The 19,237-nt window shown below is 44.3% G+C and overlaps 1 protein-coding gene across 3 annotated transcripts in view; it reads right to left on the reverse strand.

Moving 5' to 3' along the window:
* KIAA0319 (KIAA0319 ortholog) overlaps nucleotides 1–18,965 on the reverse strand; it is a 99,013-nt gene extending 80,048 nt beyond the window's left edge. For 2 of the 3 annotated variants that reach the window (XM_032424720.1, XM_032424717.1), the window contains exon 1: nucleotides 18,794–18,965. The gene's annotated coding sequence lies outside the window, so the exon portion shown is untranslated. Of the gene's footprint in view, nucleotides 1–18,607; nucleotides 18,768–18,793 lie in introns of those variants that run through there. The other variant, XM_032424718.1, reaches the window with a different exon arrangement.
* Nucleotides 18,966–19,237: the final 272 nt, after the last annotated feature.

Genomic DNA, 19,237 nt, shown 5'->3' on the forward strand with positions numbered 1-19,237 from the left:
AAGATTAGTTGACCATAGAGTTGAGGGTCCATTTCTGGGCTCTCTATTCTGTTCCATTGATCTATGTGTCTGTTTTTGTGTCAGTACCATACTGTCTTGATGATGACAGCTTTGTAATAGAGCTGGAAGTCCGGAATTGTGATGCCACCAGCTTTGCTTTTCTTTTTCAACATTCCCCTGGCTATTCGAGGTCTTTTCTGGTTCCATACAAATTTTAGGATTATTTGTTCCATTTCTTTGAAAAAAGTGGATGGTATTTTGATAGGTATTGCATTAAATGTGTAGAGTGCTCTAGGTAGCATAGACATTTTCACAATATTTGTTCTTCCAATCCATGAGCATGGAGCGTTTTTCCATTTCTTTGTGTCTTCCTCAATTTCTTTCATGTGTATTTTACAGTTTTCTGAGTACAGATTCTTTGCCTCTTTGGTTAGATTTAGTCCTAGGTATCTTATGGTTTTGGGTGCAATTGTAAATGGGATCGACTCCTTAATTTCTCTTTCTTCTGTCTTGTTGTTGGTGTATAGAAATGCAACTCACTTCTGTGCATTGATTTTATATCCTGCCACTTTACTGAATTCCTGTATGAGTTCTAGCAGTTCTGGCGTGGAGTCTTTTGGGTTTTCCACATAAAGTATCATATCATCTGCAAAGAGTGAGAGTTTGACTTCTTTTTTGCTGATTCGGATGCCTTTTATTTCTTTTTGTTGTCTGATTGCTGAGGCTAGGACTTCCAGTACTATGTTGAATAGCAGTGGTGATAGTGGACATCCCTGCTGTGTTCCTGACCTTAGGGGGAAAGCTCTCAGTTTTTCCCCATTGAGAATGATATTCGCTGTGGGTTTTTCATAGATGGCTTTTATGATATTGAGGTATGTACCCTCTATCCTTACACTGTGAAGAGTTTTAATCAAGAAAGGATGCTGTACTTTGTCAAATGCTTTTTCTGCATCTTCCCTTCTGTGTGAAGAAAAAATTCTCTCTTAAGAATTGGCAACCACAGGTTTGGTCAACCACAGGTTTTCATTGCAAATTTGGTCTCCCAAGAGGAGAAATGAGCTTAAAGTGGACCTGGGTTGCCAGTGACCACGGGTACCTGGCAGGGGCAAGGATAAATCCTTTCTGGAAGAGCTCTCCTTAACTCCCAGAGAGAACCCAGACAAACTTGAACTTAGAATTAAAAATTACAAAACATACAGGCACCCTCAAGAAAGGCAACAGAAAAGACAAGAGGATTAGGTTTCTGTGCTTTTCAGACAACAGAACTCTGGCAAACAGAAATAGAAAATAAGATGTTTAAAATGTTTAAGGAAATAAAATCACTAATAAGATGTAAGATTTGTATGACAAGAACACCCTGACGGATTTGAAAAATAGCCAAGCACAAATTCTAAAAATAAGAAGATATCATCTTTGCTATCAAAAGCTCAATGCAGGGGCGCCTGGGTGGCTCAGTCGTTAGGCGTCTGCCTTCGGCTCAGGTCATGATCCTAGGGTCTTGGGATCGAGCCCCGCATCGGGCTCCCTGCTCCGCGGGAAGTCTGCTTCTCCCTCTCCCACTCCCCCTGCTTGTGTTCCCTCTCTCGCTGTGTCTCTCTCTGTCAAATAAATAAATAAAATCTTTAAAAAAAAAAAAAGCTCAATGCAGGGGGCGCCTGGGTGGCTCAGTCAGTGAAGCATCTGCCTTCGGCTTGGGTCATGATCTCAGGGTCCTGGGATCAAGCCCTGTGTCGGGCTCCTCACGCAGCGGGGAGTCTGCTTATTCCTCTCCCTCTGCCCCTCCCCCTGCCCTGCTCTGCTCTCTCTCCCTCTCTCAAATAAATAAAATCTTAAAAACAAAAACAAAAACAAAACAAAACAACAAACCCAAAAGCTCAATGGATAGCGGGCATCTGGCTGGCTCAGTCAGTAGAGCAAAAGACACTTGATCTCGGGGTCCTGAGTTCCAGCCCCATGTCATTAGGTGTAGAGATTACTTAAAAAAAAAAAAAAAACTCAGTAGATGGGTTAACTAGCAGACTAGACTAGGCAGTGCTGAAGAATTAACGAACTTAGAAAGTCTTATCTGAGCAAAGACTTAGAAGAGATAGGAAAATGAATCATGTGGGCATCTGAAAGAAGAGGATCGAATGTAAAGGCTTTGAGGAGGGAACGTGCCCTGTATTCTAGGGACAGCAAGGAAGCCAGCCTGGGAGAGAAGGGAAAGCCCCAGAGCGTAAGGTTAGGGAGGCAGCGGGAGGCCACTAGTTTGGATCCGTATGAGAGATCTCTGACTAGTCCTCTGAAATGGGAAGTGCTGCAGGCTTGGGTCCCTCGGCTTCCGTGTCGAAGGCAGCATAGGGGTCGAGGGCAGAAAGAGAGCGACAAGGTAGTAATCCAGGTGAAGAAGCAGGTCAAGGAAGTAGTCCAGGTCGAGGGCAGAGAGAGCCAAGGCAGGAGCTCCTGCAGTAATCCAGGTGAAGGACGGTGTCCTGCAGCAAGGTGTTAGCAAGGTGTTAGTAGTGGAACCGAGCAACTGGAAGAAAGGCGTGGCCAGACCCAAAATAATGCAACGCATCCAATCCAGGTGGAGCCGCTGAGCAGGCCACGGAGAAGGATGCCCAGAGGGGCGCCTGGGGGGCTCAGTCGTTAAGCGTCTGCCTTCGGCTCAGGTCATGGTCCCAGGGTCCTGGGATCGAGCCCCACATCGGGCTCCCTGCTCGGCGGGAAGCCTGCTTCTCCCTCTCCCTCTCGCCCTGCTTGTGTTCCCTGTTCTCGCTGTGTCTCTCTGTCAAATAAATAAATAAAAATCTTTAAAAAAAAAAAAAAAAAAGAAAGAAAGAAAGAAAGATGCCCAGAGCTCAGAGGAGAGAGGAGCTGGAGAATCATGACCATATAGCTGGTGTTAAAGCCACAAGACTGGTTAGTTTTCATCTTAGCTAGAAGCTTCCAAAGAGGCGAGCCTGTTCAGTTTTACCCTGAAGGAAATGCTGACCATCCAGAATTGTGTTTTGCTCTTCCTATCCTCAACCTATCCCTCAGGACCTCCTAGCCTTACGCCTGTGCAGACGACTTACTGCCTACTGCCAAGTCTCTCTGGTATTTCATTTCACAGCAAGAAACGGAAGCAATGCATCAGCCAGAGCTGACACACCGGATGCTGAGAAACACCGAGCTACGCTCACCTCTCCTCCTAGGGGGTCTCACTCAGGTCCTCCGCAGCCCCTCCCGCGACTCCTTTTCTTCAGGTTTCCTTTAGGTTTCTATAAACCCAAGCTTCCAGGAAAGGCATTGGCCACGACCAGTATGGAAGCCCTAAGGTCTTACTCTTTGTGAGGATGCTAGCAATTTTGTAAGGAGATTCCTGGGCACCAAAGGAGCCCCTTGCAGACAGCGGAGGTATGGGAGACCTGTGGGGCACAGGTACTTGTCTTAGGTTCTCTAATCACAGCCACCACTTAGCACCGCCTCTGTTATCATCCAAGCTTGAGAGAACCAGGCTGCTGCAGTAACAGACCAAATACCCAGGGGTTCATGGTTGGAATGAACAGAGGCATGGTTCCATCCTTGCTGTTCAACGTGTCTGATCTCTATACAGAGGCAGATCCTGGCGGCAAGGACCACCATTATTGTGAGGACTGTCCAGAGATGGCGCACAGGCAGCAAATAATTCACACTAATCTTTCCGGGGGGAATCAGCCTCATTAATAGAACTTTGGCAAGCTACGAATGAAAAGAAAACTTTCTAGTTCAAGGTGGCAGACTGCACATAGGTCTATTTCCCCTTTCTAATGTTCCCAGTAAAAAATAAAAAATACAAAGAGAGGGAGAAGGCAGGCAGGACATTTGAACAGATGGAAGAAAAGGGGAATCTGAGACATAAAGATGAATGACCTGATCTATGAGAAACAGTGCAATGCAGAAGGCGAAATGGTCGAAAGGAAAACGGAAGATGACCCTTAGAAGATAAATGGAAAAACCCTGTCACTCAGAATCCATCTGCACAGCTTCATATATCCCTTCCCAGAGTAGAGATGGAAATGTAAAAATTATGTTGCCCAGACGTCCTTGCACGTAGGATTCTGAATGCAGTTTAGAACCACTGAGATACACTCAAGTGAGATTTGGAAGTTGGAAGTGAAGCCGTGGCCCCCTCCTGATTTCCCTCAACGTGGAAGGAACAGTGAACTGGTGGGGGTTTGCCACCTGGTCCTGACCTACTCAAATCTGCGCTCAGCCTTGAGACCTGAACAGTGCAGCCTCCTATGACAAGTCCTGTTTTCCTTTTACGTCTCTATCAAATTGTCCACCGAGAACGAGAATAAAAATAGCGCTTTCCAGAGAAATGATGAAGTTACCATGTCAACCTCATACCATATACAAAATAAATCTTAGATGAATTACAGACCTAACTGTGAAACACAAAGTTTTAAGATTAAAGGAAAATATAACAGAAATATCTTTATAACTTCTGATTAGGAATAGCTTTATTAACAAGACCCAAAAAGCAAAAAGTGTAAAGAATATATAAATGATTATATAAAAATTTGTTCATTCTCAGATATCTATTGATTCCTCAACTTGATAAACAGAATCTATGAAGACTCATCACTAACATCGTATTTAATGGTGAAAGACCTTTCCTCCAAGATCAGGAACAAGATTGGGATGTCTGCTCTCCCTACTTCTATTCCACACTGTATTGGAGGTTCTAGGTGGGACATTAGTAAGAAAGTAAAATAAAAGCATCCAGATTAGAAAGAAAGAAGTAACAATATTTCTGTTTGCAGATGACACAACATCACATACAGAAAATCCTAACGGGTCTATGAAAATACAGTTAGAGTTCAGCAAGTCTGCAAGACAGAAGATCAATATATAACTCAACTGTATTTCTATAGCAATGAACAAGAAAAAATAAAATTAAGAAGCATCATAATGAATGTAATGAATATAATGAATAAATATTTGGTAATAAATTTAACAAAGTGTAAAATTTGTACAGTGAAAACTACAAAGTATTTTAAAGAAATTAAAGAAGACTTAAATGAATGGAAAGATAACCTATTTTATGGTTTGGAGTACTGAACATAAGACAGCAATATTCCCCAAACACAATTCCTGTCAAAATCATGACTGTCTTTTTTGCAGAAATTGATTATAACATTCATACAGAAATACAAGGTACCCAAAATAGCCACAAAAATCTGGGGGAAAAAAAGAACAAGGTTGAAGGAGTCACACTTCCCAATTTCAAAACTTACTACAAAGCTACAGTAATCAGGACTATATGGCACGGGCATAAAGACAGACAAATAGATTAATGGGATAGAATTGAAAATCCAGAAATAAACCTTTACATTTCTGGTCAGCTAATATTCAACAAAGGTGGAACAATTCAATAAGGAAAGAATAGTTTTGGGGCACCTAGATGGCTCAGTCATTAAGCGTCTGCCTTTGGCTCAGGTCGTGATCCCAGGGTCCCGGGATTGAGCCCCGCATCGGGCTCCCTGCTCCGTGGGAAGCCTGCTTCTCCCTCTCCCACTCCCCCTGCTTGGGTTCCCTCTCTCGCTGTGTCTCTCTCTGTCAAATAAATAAATAAAAGCTTAAAAAAAAAAAAAAAGGAAAGAATAGTTTTTTCAATAAATAGTGCTGGGAAAACTGGATAGCCACAAGCAAAAGAATGAATTTGGACCCCTACCTCACACCACATACAAAAATTAACTTGAAATGAATCAAAGGCCAAAATTATAAAAGTGAAACCTGTAAAACTCTTGGAAAAGAGATATATGTATCCTTGTGATCTTGGATTAGGCACGGTTTCTTAGGTATGGCACCAAAGGCACATATAACAAAAAGAAAACTAGACAAAATAGACTTCACTAAACTTCTAAACATTTGTGTTTCAAACCATGCTATCGAGAACATGAACACACAACTGACAGATGGCAGGAAATATCTACGGACCATATATTTGATAAAGGACTTCTACCCAGAATTACAACTTGACAATAAAAAGACAAATAGCCCAGTTAAAAAAAATGGGTGCAGGATCTGAATAGACAATCTCCAAAGAAGATACACAATTGACCAAAGAGCACATGAAAAGACGCTCAACATTATCAGTCATTAGAGAAATGCAAACCCAAATTACAATGAGATACCCTTTCACACCCACCAAGATGGCTATCATCAAGTATCTCTAATAAACAAGTCTGGAAGATGTGAGGAGATTGGAGGCCTTGTACATTGCTGGCAGGGATTTAACGTGGTACAGCCTCTCAGGAGAACAGTCTGGGCCCTTCCTCAACTGGTTAAGCAGAGTTACTAACTCCATTCCCAGGTATGGAGTTGGAAATACATGTCCACACAAAAACCTGTATGGGAATGTTCACAGTAGCCAGAAAGCAGAAATAACCCAAGTGTGCACCAACTTAAGAATGGATAAACAGGGGTACGTGGGTGACTCAGTCGGTCCAGCAGCTGACTCTTGGCTTCGGCTTAGGTCATGATCTCAGGGTCATGAGACTGAGTCCCACGTGGGGCTCTGCACTCAGCATGGAGTCTGCTCCAGATTTTCTCTCTCTCTCTCTCCGTCTGCCCCTCCCCCTGCTCGCAGGCGCACTCTCTTAGACAAATAAAATCTTAAAAAAAGAATGGATAAACACAATGTGGATTATAGCGGTATATCCATACAATGGAATGTTGCTGGCACTGGAGACGAGGTCCTACCACAACAGGGATGATCCTAACAACACTGCGTCAAGTGGAAAAGCCAGTCACAAAAGGCCTTGCACATGTTGTATGATCCTATTTATATGAAGTGTCCAGAATAGGCAAATCCATAAAAATAGAGAGTAAATTAGTGGTGCCAGGGACTGACAGGAAGGACTGCTTAATGGGTATGAGGTGAAGAAGATCTCTGAAATTAGATAGGGTGAGGTGTGTGTATCTGTGAATATACTAAAAACTACTTAATTATATAAAAGACTGAATTTTGTGGTATGTAAATTATATCTCAATACAGCTGTTATTTAAAAGAAAGTGTATCAGGGGCACCAGGTGGCTCAGTCAGTTAGGTGTCTGCTGTTGGCTCAGGTCATGATCCGGGTGGCCTGGGACCGCAGAGTCAGGGTCCCAGCTCAGAGGGGAGCCTGCTTCTCCCTCTCCCTCTGCCACTCCCCCATGCTTGTGCTCTCTTTCTGTCAAATAAATAAATACGATCTATAAAAAAAATAAAATTTTTAAGTGTACTGAGCACCTACATATGCAAGGCAGTATTCTAGGTTCCTCCCTTGAGGAGCTTATATTCCAGTGGGAGGCCCAGATAAAGTGTGTCCCGAGATACAAAAAGAGTTTGCAGGTTTGACTGTGCAATTAGTCTTCGTAAATCATGCAGAATTGTAGAGACAAAGAAAGGTTCTAGGAGGAAAAAAAAGAGGTCCTAGGAGGCTTCTAAGATATGAGTTCTGATTTTCAGGAAGGCAATAAAGGGGATTTCTAGAAATTGCAGATTGAGATCTGGATGCCAAACTCCAGGACACTGTAGAGTGAGACACTGAACAGATCATTCATGAGCACTTCAGAAAGGAAGCAACGACCAATTCCTAAGTGTGGTCTTTCAGAGTAGGACAGGTGAGCCAAACTCGACTGTTTTTCTCTTCCTTCTACTTTTCTGCTCTAAATTTTCTATAATGATAACAGTAACATATCTTTAGTGACAAAAGAGGACTTTCTCTTCTTTTTAGTTGGCTATTGTTGGGATGGTGTCAGAGAGAAAAAATGCTGTAAGCATGACAGGCTGTGTGACAAGACACCCTCTGCATGCGGTGGAGAAAGGCACCATGAGAGATCGCTGACAGCTGGGGGCAGTGATTTCCTGCTCAAAATTTCTGCTGAGGATTTAGAGCTCAGTCATAGCCATGGATGGAACCACAGTGAGAATAAATTGGGAGGGAAGGTGGTCAGGTCTGGGTGAACGTATTTATTTCCCTCCCACTTTCCCTCCTGCCTTCCTTCCTTCCTAAACAGATCAGGATGAAGGAATGAATGATACAGGGAGGGGTCCACAGCAAAGAGCCTTCCTAAGTCATGAGCCGTGGCCCTGGCAGAATTAAGAAACCAACCGGATGGGGCGCCTGGGTGGCTCAGTTGTTAAGCGTCTGCCTTCGGCTCAGGTCATGATCCCAGGGTCCTGGGATCGAGCCCCGCATCGGGCTCCCTGCACAGCAGGGAATCTGCTTCTCCCTCTCCCTCTGTCTCTCCCCCAGCTTGTGCTCTCTCTCTGTGTCAAATTAAAAAAAATTTACATAAAATTATCTGAAAAACTATTAGTTAATACCCACAAATGATCTGGAAGAGGAACATTTAATTGTGTGGGTCATTTATATTCATTATTCAAAAAGTATTAAAGACTACAAATAACAGCATAAAAGTTCACCAGAAGAGTGGGGAAAAAACATGTAGTGCTAGACAGCATCAGTAACGAATGTAGAACATAAGCAATGAAAATATGTAAATAAATCAGTGGAGTTTTGCCTTTATCAAGTCTAACTTTTTCTAGAAGAAGCACTGGTTGGAAATGCCATGTATTTTCACTTTTTATTTTTTTACTTTCAATGCAATAATTTTTCAAAGTAACCCTCTGTTTTCCTGTCTCCTAGCCTCGAAGTTCTCTTCTTTAAATTGCTTTAATTTCAATACGTCGTATTTGATTCATACAAAAGTCACGAAACGTAAAATCATCCTGCAGGTTGTTATTAAAAGCCTGGACAAGGTCCAAAATGCCTTCCCCATTTCTATGTCCCCATTAGGTACTCATCAAAGTACTTATTTATTTGATATGATCCTTGCATTTTACCATCTGTGTTCGTTTCCTGGGCTGCTATAACAAAGTCCAACAAACTAGGTGCCTTAAAGCAAGAGAAATCCATCCTGTCACAGTTCTAGAGGACAGAAGTCCACAATCGAGGTGTCAGTAGGGCCGTGCTCCCTCGGAGCCTGGGCACAGCCCTTCCTGGTGCTGGCTGGCAGTCCCTCCCATCCCTCGGCTTGTGGAGACAACCCTCTGGCTCTGCCTCTGCCGTCCCGTGGTGTCCTCCCCGTGTGCCTCTACGTCCACACCTCCCTCTTCTTACAAGCCCATCAGTCCTATGGATTACGGGCCCACGTTGCTGACCTCGTCTTAACTCGATGACATCTGCAAAGGCTCTGTTTCCAAATAAGGTCGCATTCCACAGGTAGAGAGGTTAGGACTTCACCCTATCTTTGGGTGGGGGGGGGGGCGGGAGACAGTCCAACCCGGAACGCCATCCTTTGTACTTTTCAAAAGATGGGCTTTCTGGAATTTGCCCCCTTATCCTAACCCATGGAGTGCCAAGAACAGAGAGCATTTTCCAAGTGTAGGGGGGAAAAAAAGCCAAATATCTTATGGTGAGAAGAAAGAGTAATTCTGGCCATCGGATACTAGGGGTTTTCTTCCATCTCTGCAGGCCAACTGACAACCAAGGTGGCATCCATGACGAAGGAGCTCGGAGCATGTGAAACATCTGTTCCAGAACATGGATCCTTTGTCCCTGAGCTAAAATTTTGATCCAGGGGCTCCTGGGTGGCTCAGTCGTTAAGCGTCTGCCTTCGGCTCAGGTCATGATCCCAGGGTCCTGGGATGGAGCCCCGCATCGGGCTCCCTGCTCCGCGGGAAGCCTGCTTCTCCCTCTCCCACTCTCCCTGCTTGTGTTCCCTCTCTCGTTGTGTCTCTCTCTGTCAAATAAATAAATAAAGTCTTTAAAAAAATAATAATAATAGAAGTCCAATGCACTAAAAAAAATAAAAAACAAAAAATAATAATAATAACATTTTTGATCCAGGGAATAAGTATGAGTTTTAAAAATTACATACTGCAAAACCCCGAAGAGGTATACCCTAGAACTGGCTTTTCTTGGTTGTATGTGTGTCCGTGAGCTCTCCCCGGACGGAGCCTTTAAACAGCATAGCAAAAATGTACACTGAAAAAGTTATAATCAAATCATACTAACGAATGACTGTTTTCTTCTTTTAGGTTCTCCTTCCATTTATTCAATATGTGTACATTTACGTTACCAAAACCATCATCTGAGGTTAATACAGTTCTTATTTTCACTTACTCGTCTGTCAGAAAAATGACTCTTCATTGTTACATTCTGCATAACTATTCTTTTTTCGTTATTTTGCAACGGTTCCACTGAGGTGATTATTATAATTTACTTCACCATCTCCTTACTGTTCAACAATTAACATTGCTTCTGATTTTTGACTTATATAGATAATGCTGGAGTGAAATGCTTCTGCAGGCTCAGAAAAAAAGCCAGTCGCAGGTCTCCTGCCTGAGGGACAGGAAAACTGCGCCAAGGGGCCTCATCCTGGAGACCTGCGTGCATCTGCTCACCAGCATCTTCCTGCAGGCTCAGGCCGTGCCAATCGCTGTCCCTTGTGCGGTTTACTGACAAAGCTAAGGCGGCAAACTCCTGCTTTCCAGAACTAGCAAGCTCAAACAACACAGGGCTGTGTTTCTATTTCCACTCAGCCACTGAGGCTGCCCGGGATGTTCTCTTCTTTCTATGATGCCTCCTCCAGGACTTCGCAGTCACAATGACAAAAACTGTCTGCGGAGGCAGCCTTCAACCTCAGGGGTGACGGCGGGCCGGGGTACATCATCTAAACAGCTCGGATTCAAGGAGTCAAATAAACAGTAGTGCTAGGAAGGAACTTGGCGACTTCCTGCTCATTTGGGGCGTGACTGGATAAAGCAGGTAAAAGAACAGTTCAAAGGACAGATAGACAACATTTAGAGATAGGGTATATGCTGGGAGGAAGAAAGGTAAAAAGACAGTTACACTTAAATTTATTTGTGCATCGATCGGCCAACTGCTAGAGTAAATATTTTACCATCTTTTCTAAACTGCTGCAAAATTAAGACACTGCCTCTCGGCCCTCACACTGTAAATAACACCACTTTTATATTCCTGGAGACACTGCTCCTACATTTAGAAGAAAAACTACAGCAGGTAAAGCCTTGAGTGTACATCATGGGGCTTTAAATAATCTCCCTAATGATGGGAATAGCTCAGTTTTCAATTGGCTCAGCACTTTTATTTCTCCCTAAATTCAATTCTTACCTAATGGGGTCATCACTGCTACCTAAGCAAATGCTTTGTCCCGTGCTATAATAATTAAATTTGCACCTCTCGAACACCCGGCAAGGGCAGGCCGGCAAGCGGGCAGGGAAGCCCCATCAGTACTAGGTGATAGCCAGGTCCCGGGGCTCAGAGCTTGGTGTGTCCATGAAAGCAAATCTGCTTTGTGTCAAATTCTGAACACAGCTGGTGATTACTGTAGGGTCCACGGGTGGGCTGCCCCCAAATGTGCCACTCTGTCATATTGATTATCCTGAATAAAAGTTACTTAAAAGACAGCCTGTACGACCAGGACACGCAGACCTTTCTCCATCTCCCGTGTGAAAGGTACCCTCCCCGTACCAGGAGGTGAGGAGACATCCTTAGCACCAGAGACGGGCAGTTTAGAGCCTAGAAGGCTGCATAAACACCTCTTGTTACTGTTTACTAATTTACCACCCCAGCCCAAATTCTGTTTAGAATTCTTCACTAATCAAAGCTTCCAAAGTTAAGTTTTCTTTGTCCTATCAATTTCTCAAAGATTTATTGTCTCTTTGTCTAAAATGTATAAAAACTGCCTGCCTTGGTCATTTCTTTAGGTCTCGGTTTCATCATTGGGCCTCCATGTACACATGTAATAAAACTTGGATTTTTTTCCTCCTGTTAATCTGTCTCTTGTCAATTTAATTTTTAGTCTAGCTGGAAGATCTTGAAGGGTAGAGAAGAATTTTTCCTTCTCTTTGTTACTAAACTTCTGAATCTGGCAAGCCATTCATCAACTCGGAGACTGTTCAGTCTTTCAATTCTATTTATCAGCAGGCCTATGATCAGCTAGCCAAAAAGTTTTCCTTTAGGATTTAACTTCTTGGCATTAAGTAAATAATTTGTTCACTTATTCCCTATGGTAGCAAAGGGAAAAAAAGTAGAATATTGTCAGCTATTAATCTATCCTTCTAATTTTTTTTTTTTAAAGATTTTATTTATTCATTTGAGACACAGAGATACAGAGAGAGAGAGAGCATGAGCAGGGAGAGAGGCAGAGGGAGAAGCAGGCTCCCCGCTGAGCCAGGAGCCCGATGTGGGGCTCGATCCCAGGACCCTAGGATCATGACCTGAGCCGAAGGCAGACGCTTAACCATCTGAGCCACCAGGTGCCCCTTAATCTATCCTTCTAACAACAAGGAAATAAATGGTTTGTAATATTTATCATCACCATCATCAATATAACAGCCATTCATAATAGTGCTTATATTCACAAGGTAATTTTACATACTTCACATCATCTGAGCCTCCCCATAACAATCTGAGAGGTAAGAGATTGTGATCCTCAACAGGTGCGCAGAGTATTCTGTCTGAACTGGCCGAAGTTGTGTGGCTCACCACTCAGGAGTCAGTTTCCAATTTCTCCAAAATGAGCCTCGAAGTTTTCACCGGGTAGGGAACATCCTCACCGGCAAACGAAGGAGATGGAAGGAGATCTAGACAGTATGTTCAGCTAGGGGCCGAGCCAAGAACGTAAAAACTTGGCAATGTTTCAGTACCATATTCTATGCTCTAACTTTCTCCCCTGGAAGCTGATAAAGTGAAATAAGTTATAGAAAACCTGTGCCAGTCAACACAGAGGATTCCCCAGGACTTCACTGGCAACAGAGATAATGCCTTACAATTACAGTATAAAATGACGCCCTATTAGGAGATCAAACAGATTTAAGGGAAACACAATCCAGCCAGTGTTGGGTTTTAAACACAGAAAGGGCAATGGTGTGGAATGGGGAGTGAGCAGATTCTGTGGGGCCCCCAAGGGCAGATCAGGGAACAAGGGGGAGAAAATACAGGCAGAGAAAAAGGACCGACCCCCCCCCCCCACATTTGTCGGCTTTCTAAGAATCATACCGGTGAAATGGTGAGATGTTTCCGCGTCATTAAATCCACCGCATTAATGAAAGAAACACGGACATTAGGGTTAGTATGACCAGGCCGGTGACGACCGACTAGAAAACTTCTTAGAAGTAGGTGCATCCCTGCGCAGCAAACAAATACACAGCTTGACGGGCACGAACGCTGAGAGCCTGTTCCCAGGCGTGGCCCGAAGCATGACAAAGATGTGACAGAGGCTCAGTCTCTTTTTCAACACAATTACAAAGACCGTACTGAGACACATGACCGAAGAGATGAGTAAGTGGGGGTTAGACGTGGTTGAAAGACGACAGGGCGTGAGGTTCACAAAGAAACGGAGTATGAATTAAAACTCAGCAGAATGCTGTCAAGTACTTAATAGGATTCATTTGTAAAAAAAATAAAGAGGCAAAACTATATAAGGATATTTGGGGAATTAGAAGAAAAAGCAAAGGTAGATTCTAATACTCATTTATAGAACAAAAACTATCTAAAATATAAGAACTAAAATGACATTTCTTTTTTTTTTTTTAAAGATTTTTATTTATTTATTTGACAGAGAGAGACACAGCGAGAGAGGGAACACAAGCAGGGGGAGTGGGAGAGGGAGATGGAGAAGCAGGCTTCCTGCAGAGCGGGGAGCCCGATGCGGGGCTGGATCCCAGGACCCCGGGATCATGACCTGAGCCGAAGGCAGACACTTAACGACTGAGCCACCCAGGCACCCCTAAAATGACATTTCACTATGGCTTACTCTATAACAAACTAGGAGCAAAAAAAAAAAAAAAAACCCCAAACAAACAAAAAAACCCAAAACAAAACAAAAAAACAACCCAAAAACAATGGGATGGCAATTATGACATAATAAATACTATCATGACAACTATATGTTACTCATGAGGAGGAAGATTTACCAGAATGTTCAAAAGACTAACAAAATAATTAATGCCAGGGGCGCCTGGGTGGTTCAGTTGGTTAAGCGACTGCCTTCGGCTCAGGTCATGATCCTGGAGTCCCTGGATCGCGTCCCGCATCGGGCTCCCTGCTCGGCAGGGAGTCTGCTTCTCCCTCTGACCCTCCCCCCCTCATGTGCTTGCTCTCTCTCATTCTCTCTCTCTCAAATAAATAAATAAAAAATCTTTAAAAAAAAAAATAATAATTAATGCCAATAGTGAAAAAAAATGAAGGAAAAGGAGGGAAAACAATCTGGTTTCAAATGCAGGGGCAAAAGTAAGTTGGGACAGTTAAGGAATTAGACACTATGAAAGACAAGGCAAAATATTCAAAATATTCAAAAATATTCAAGTTCCACGGAATTAAAAAGTGTTCTCCAAACGGCATTAATTTAACCCCGGTTCTGAATGAACTCGGTGCTAAATGCTGGGAATACACAAACAAGGCGGGTTTGCCGGGGACTGGCCTGGCCGACCAGCATGGGGACCCTCCTTCCAACAGAGGAACGGCCAGGCAGGACACAACACACGCACACTCCCCATAACACACACTGCCACAAGCCACGTGAGTTCTAGAACACGAGGTCTTGTTTTATCTGCGGCAGTCTCTTTTTCTGGGGGATAGTCCGTGCTCTAGAGAAGTGGTAATCCACAAAGGATGATAAAAGATGTACAAGTAATCTTACCAGACCTGCCAAAACCAAAGGAGGAGCACCACAGTGAAGACTGAGGCACAAGGCTGACGGTGGCCCTGCGTGCAGTCAGGAAAATAGTCAGGGAGACGAACTGTAATCAGCAAGGGGGACAGGCAAATTCTAAGGCGGCCTCGTGACACTCATCCAGGGGTGTTGCTCCCGTGATTACGTTAGGATTCCCGGCAAAGATAATTTTGCAGATATAATGAAGGTTACTAATCAGTTGGCTGGAAGACAGGGAGACCGTCGGAATAATCCGAACCTATCATCAGAGCCCTTTAAAAGAGTTCTCTCCCTGTGCTAACAGAAAGGGAAGTCAGAGAGAAGATACGGAGCATGACAGAAACATTCCGTTGCTGGCCTGATGATGAAGGGAGCGATCTGGAAAGAACCCGAGAGCTGCCTCTAGGAGCTGAGAGCCAGGGCTGGGACAGCTGTCAGGGAAGGGGGCTCTCGGTCCTAGAGGTGCAAGGCACGGGCTTCTGCCAAGAGCCTGAATGAGCTGGGAGCACAGTCTTCCCCGCAGCCTCCAGAGGAGAAGGCGCTCAGCAGATAAGCTGATGTGGGTCTAGGGAGACCCTCATTCATGCTAATACATGGGTGTTGTTTTAAGCCCCTGAGTTTGTGGCATTTTGTCCTGCAACAATAGCAAACTGGTGCAGCAAGAAAGACGGTGGACATCCACTGACATCATGAAGTACTATGGAGAGCCTCACAGAGGCCACCACAGCCTAGAGAGACCAATGAACAGGGGCCAGGAGAAAGCAGAAGCATCCCATGGTGAGATGGAAAGCAACCGGGACTGCCCGGGCATGCCTCTTCACGGGGACTCAGTGTTGGGAGTTTTAGCTCTGTTCCCTTCCAAATGACCTTGGTAGAATTATGTTAGCTGTTGGAAAGGACCTTCCCAGGACCTTCCATATCCAGGCTAACTGGAGTATATGCATATACAACAAATCTTTTTTATTAACACATGGATAAACTTCTAGGCAGAAGCAATGCAAAATCTGTCTCTCTCTAAAATAAATAAATGAATCTTAAAAAAAAAAAAGGGAGAATGGTCAACTGAGTGGAAGAAGACTAGGATAATAAGGTCAAAAAGTTTCTTCAGATTTGGGAAGAGCAGGTTCAGCATAAGTGGATAGAAAAGCCCAATGCAAGAGGGGGAAGACTAGCTAGTCAGCAGAGACGCATAAACACATATAACAGGGACTGGGGATCTCAGTCCTATAACGAGAGAGGTCTTTTACTCCAACAAAACGTGAGGCATGTGACATCTAGAATTTGGAGGTTTTGTAGCTTTAGGACAAGGAGGTTGAAGATACTGAACTAACAGAAAATATTTCAACCTCCTGATAAATACAAATACACTTGAGAGAGATGATAAAGATAATAGTTCTTTTAAAGGTAAGACATCTTCAGAAGTTATTCTGAAAAAATTTTAAAGAAAGACAAGTACGTTCTATTGACCAGAAGACAGTGTGGTTATACATCGTCTACTTCGGTTTAATGACAAAAGCCAAAAAAATGGTAAGGTATGCTGATAGTCACAATCCTAGAACAGTAGGATCATCATCATCCTAGAAAGGTACAACCTCCTCACCTCATGAAGAAACATACTGCAAAATGTAATACATAAAATTTGTGGGTGGCAACACCGGAGTCAATTTGTTAATTTCCCCTTGATTCTCATAATTCTGGTGCTTTAAATTATGGCATGGAACAACGCCATCTTTAAAAATTCATGTTGAGGTCTGAATTACACCCTTACTCTAGCTATACTGCTTAAATTAAATAGATGTTTACTAGAATCCCTTGCTTTTTTTGAACTTGAGGAAAAGAATGTGCAGCTGGTTGGACATAGAAAAACTTCCCAACAGCTAACATAATTCTACCAAGGTCATTTGGAGGGAACAGAGCTAAAACTCCAACACTGTATCTTTATCTACCTGTGTATTACTTCTTCAAGAAGCTTTGCTCTGAAACTCAAACATCCATTGTTAAAAGACTCTGAAAAATGATGCAAAAGTAGATGTTATTTTGGCCTAAGCCTTTTTACCGCTTAGCAGAAATAAAATAATTTCTCACTATTGAATTCACATGAATAGTGTCTAAAAATACAGATTTAAAAAAAAAAAAAACAGAACAAGAACCTACTAATTACTCTAGGCCTACTAAAGCAAAACTCCCTCCTTCCTTGTGGTATTACTTATCTGGAATTACATGCCTTTAAGATTGTGATTATATTTAGCCCTGTTGTTTTGTTGTTATAACAATACTGCAAAGAAAAATTATGCATTTTATGATGGTTTGACACTATCAGTCAGAACAAGCTTTTGTCACATCAAAATAATTCTTAGTGCCAAGTTATTTTGAAGACAGAAAATACTCCCTAAAAAGAAAACTTATTTCAAGAATGATAATAACTTTTATTGATGTGTTACTGCATGCCAGGCAGTGAGCAAAGTGCTCCTATCAGTATTACTTTATTTAATTCTTAGAGGAATTCTATTAAGTAGGTCCTATTACTACCGCCATTTTACAGATAAAGAAACTGAAGCTTAGAGGGATTAGGGAATTTGCCAAATGTGACACAGCCATAAAGTGGCAGGTCCACAACCAAACCCAGGCCACCTGACCTGGCAATCTACATCAACTGTCCCCCAACGTGAAAGAGTCGTGCCTCGCTCTACATATTTATTTAAAGAGAATGCGTCTTCTCTGCTTGGCTAGAAAAAAATTAAATCAAGAAAATTTGACAGCAAATCCATTCTTTTACATTAAGAAGTTACCGAAGCTCTCTTTTGACTACTTTTAATACGTAAAGATTTTGGCTGAATTATTTTTGTTTTTCTGAAAGAAAATTAAGGCCCCTCATGGCAAGGTGTGACTAGTCTACTGTGGTTCTAAAAAGTCTTGATATATGTTCACATCTCCTTCTCAAATTACAGAGGAATTCATTTTTCTCTATGACTCCTACATCTGTGACTGAATCGATTATCTCCAGTTTTCCTCATTTATATGAAAAGTGATGTAAAATAATAAAAACAAAATAAAATCTTGTATTTGCCATAACTTCAGTGGTCTCCATGATTGTGGTGGTCTTATCATAAACAGTTTGAAGTGTTCAGACAGTGAACATGCATTTCAGGAATAAAGGAATAAATACCAAGGTTCACCTCAGAAATCCTTGTTTTTTGAGGAGGGTTGTCTACAATTTGCTTTTTCTATTACCAAAAACATCATTCAACTTTTTTACGTAAGCACTCTTTAAACCACTAACATTTAACCCACAAACAAAAATGTTCGGATAAAGAAACCAACAATAAAAATGGACATGAGTATGTGTATCATATTCTTTTCTCTTTCCATATAATTAAGAGAAAGGATGATGGAAAGAATGAGGACTCTCCTAATGTCAGTCCGATGCTCTTGATTAATAATACCTTGATCAATAGCCGTTCCGTGGAGCAAGTTCAAAGGGAAAGAGAGAAAAGCCACGAAGAGGTTTTAAGCTTCAGATTACGGGAAGGCACAGAGTCAAAAAGGCATGTAGCAGACGACAGCAAGCATCACATAAATACTACTAAGCGGAGTTCAAGGACGCGATCCCACAGGTCTAAGATGCAATCCCCAGGCTGGGGACAGAGGTGCCCCCCGACCGCGCCCTACTCAGACCCCGCCCAGCGGCGCCGCAGTCGGGGGCCGGCGCTTGTCCCGGCGTCCCGCGGAGCCCGCGGACACCCACCTCCCGAACTCAGGGCGTCGGGACTGTCTTCGGCACGGCCTGGCCCCCTGCCGCCCCCGCCCCGCACCAGCCGCCCCAGTCGGCGCGCCGAGCCGCACCCGCCCCGCACCTGCCCCGCACCCGCCCCGCACCCGCCCCGCACCTGCCCCGCACCCGCCCCGCACCCGCCCCGCACCTGCCCCGCACCTGCTCGGGGTCGGCGTCATGCGCCGGCCTGGCGCGCTCACACAGCCGCCCGCACGCGCGCCGCCGCCGCACAGGAGGGGCCGCCCCGCCGAGGGGAGCCCTCGCCGGCCGTCCCCACGACAGAGCGCCGGAGCAGCGACGCTGGTCCAAACCCGGCTCCCGCGGAGGCGACCGCGGCGCGCTTACCTCCAGCGGCGACCGCGAGCCCGGCGGCCGCGCCGGCGCCCCGCCTGCGCCCAGCAGCAGGGTCCGCGGGGCTCAGCCGCTGTGGGACGACGACGCCACAGCTCGGGACCCCCGCCCGGCCGCCGCGGCAGCCTGCGGGAGCTGGGGCAACGCGCGCCCGTGATTCAGCGCCTTTTCGTCGCGCGGTTACCACGGCGACGCGCGCGCACGCGCCCCTAGCGAGGGGCGGGCCGGTCCCCGCCCAGCTCGCTGCTCCCGGGTGCGGGGCACCGAGCAGAAGGCTTTTGGGAGGGAGGGCAGCCTGTATGCTCACGCCTTCTCCTTCGCCAACCGCTTCCCTGGCACCATGATCCTAGACGGCCAGGGGGATGAGCCCCCTTTCATATGCCCGGGCCAGAGAGGTTCGAGGAAGCCAAGAGCGCACCACCTGGGTTAAAGACCCTT

The sequence above is a fragment of the Phoca vitulina genome, unplaced genomic scaffold, assembly GCF_004348235.1.
Source record: "Phoca vitulina isolate PV1807 unplaced genomic scaffold, GSC_HSeal_1.0 scaffold31, whole genome shotgun sequence".
Lineage (NCBI taxonomy): Eukaryota > Metazoa > Chordata > Mammalia > Carnivora > Phocidae > Phoca > Phoca vitulina.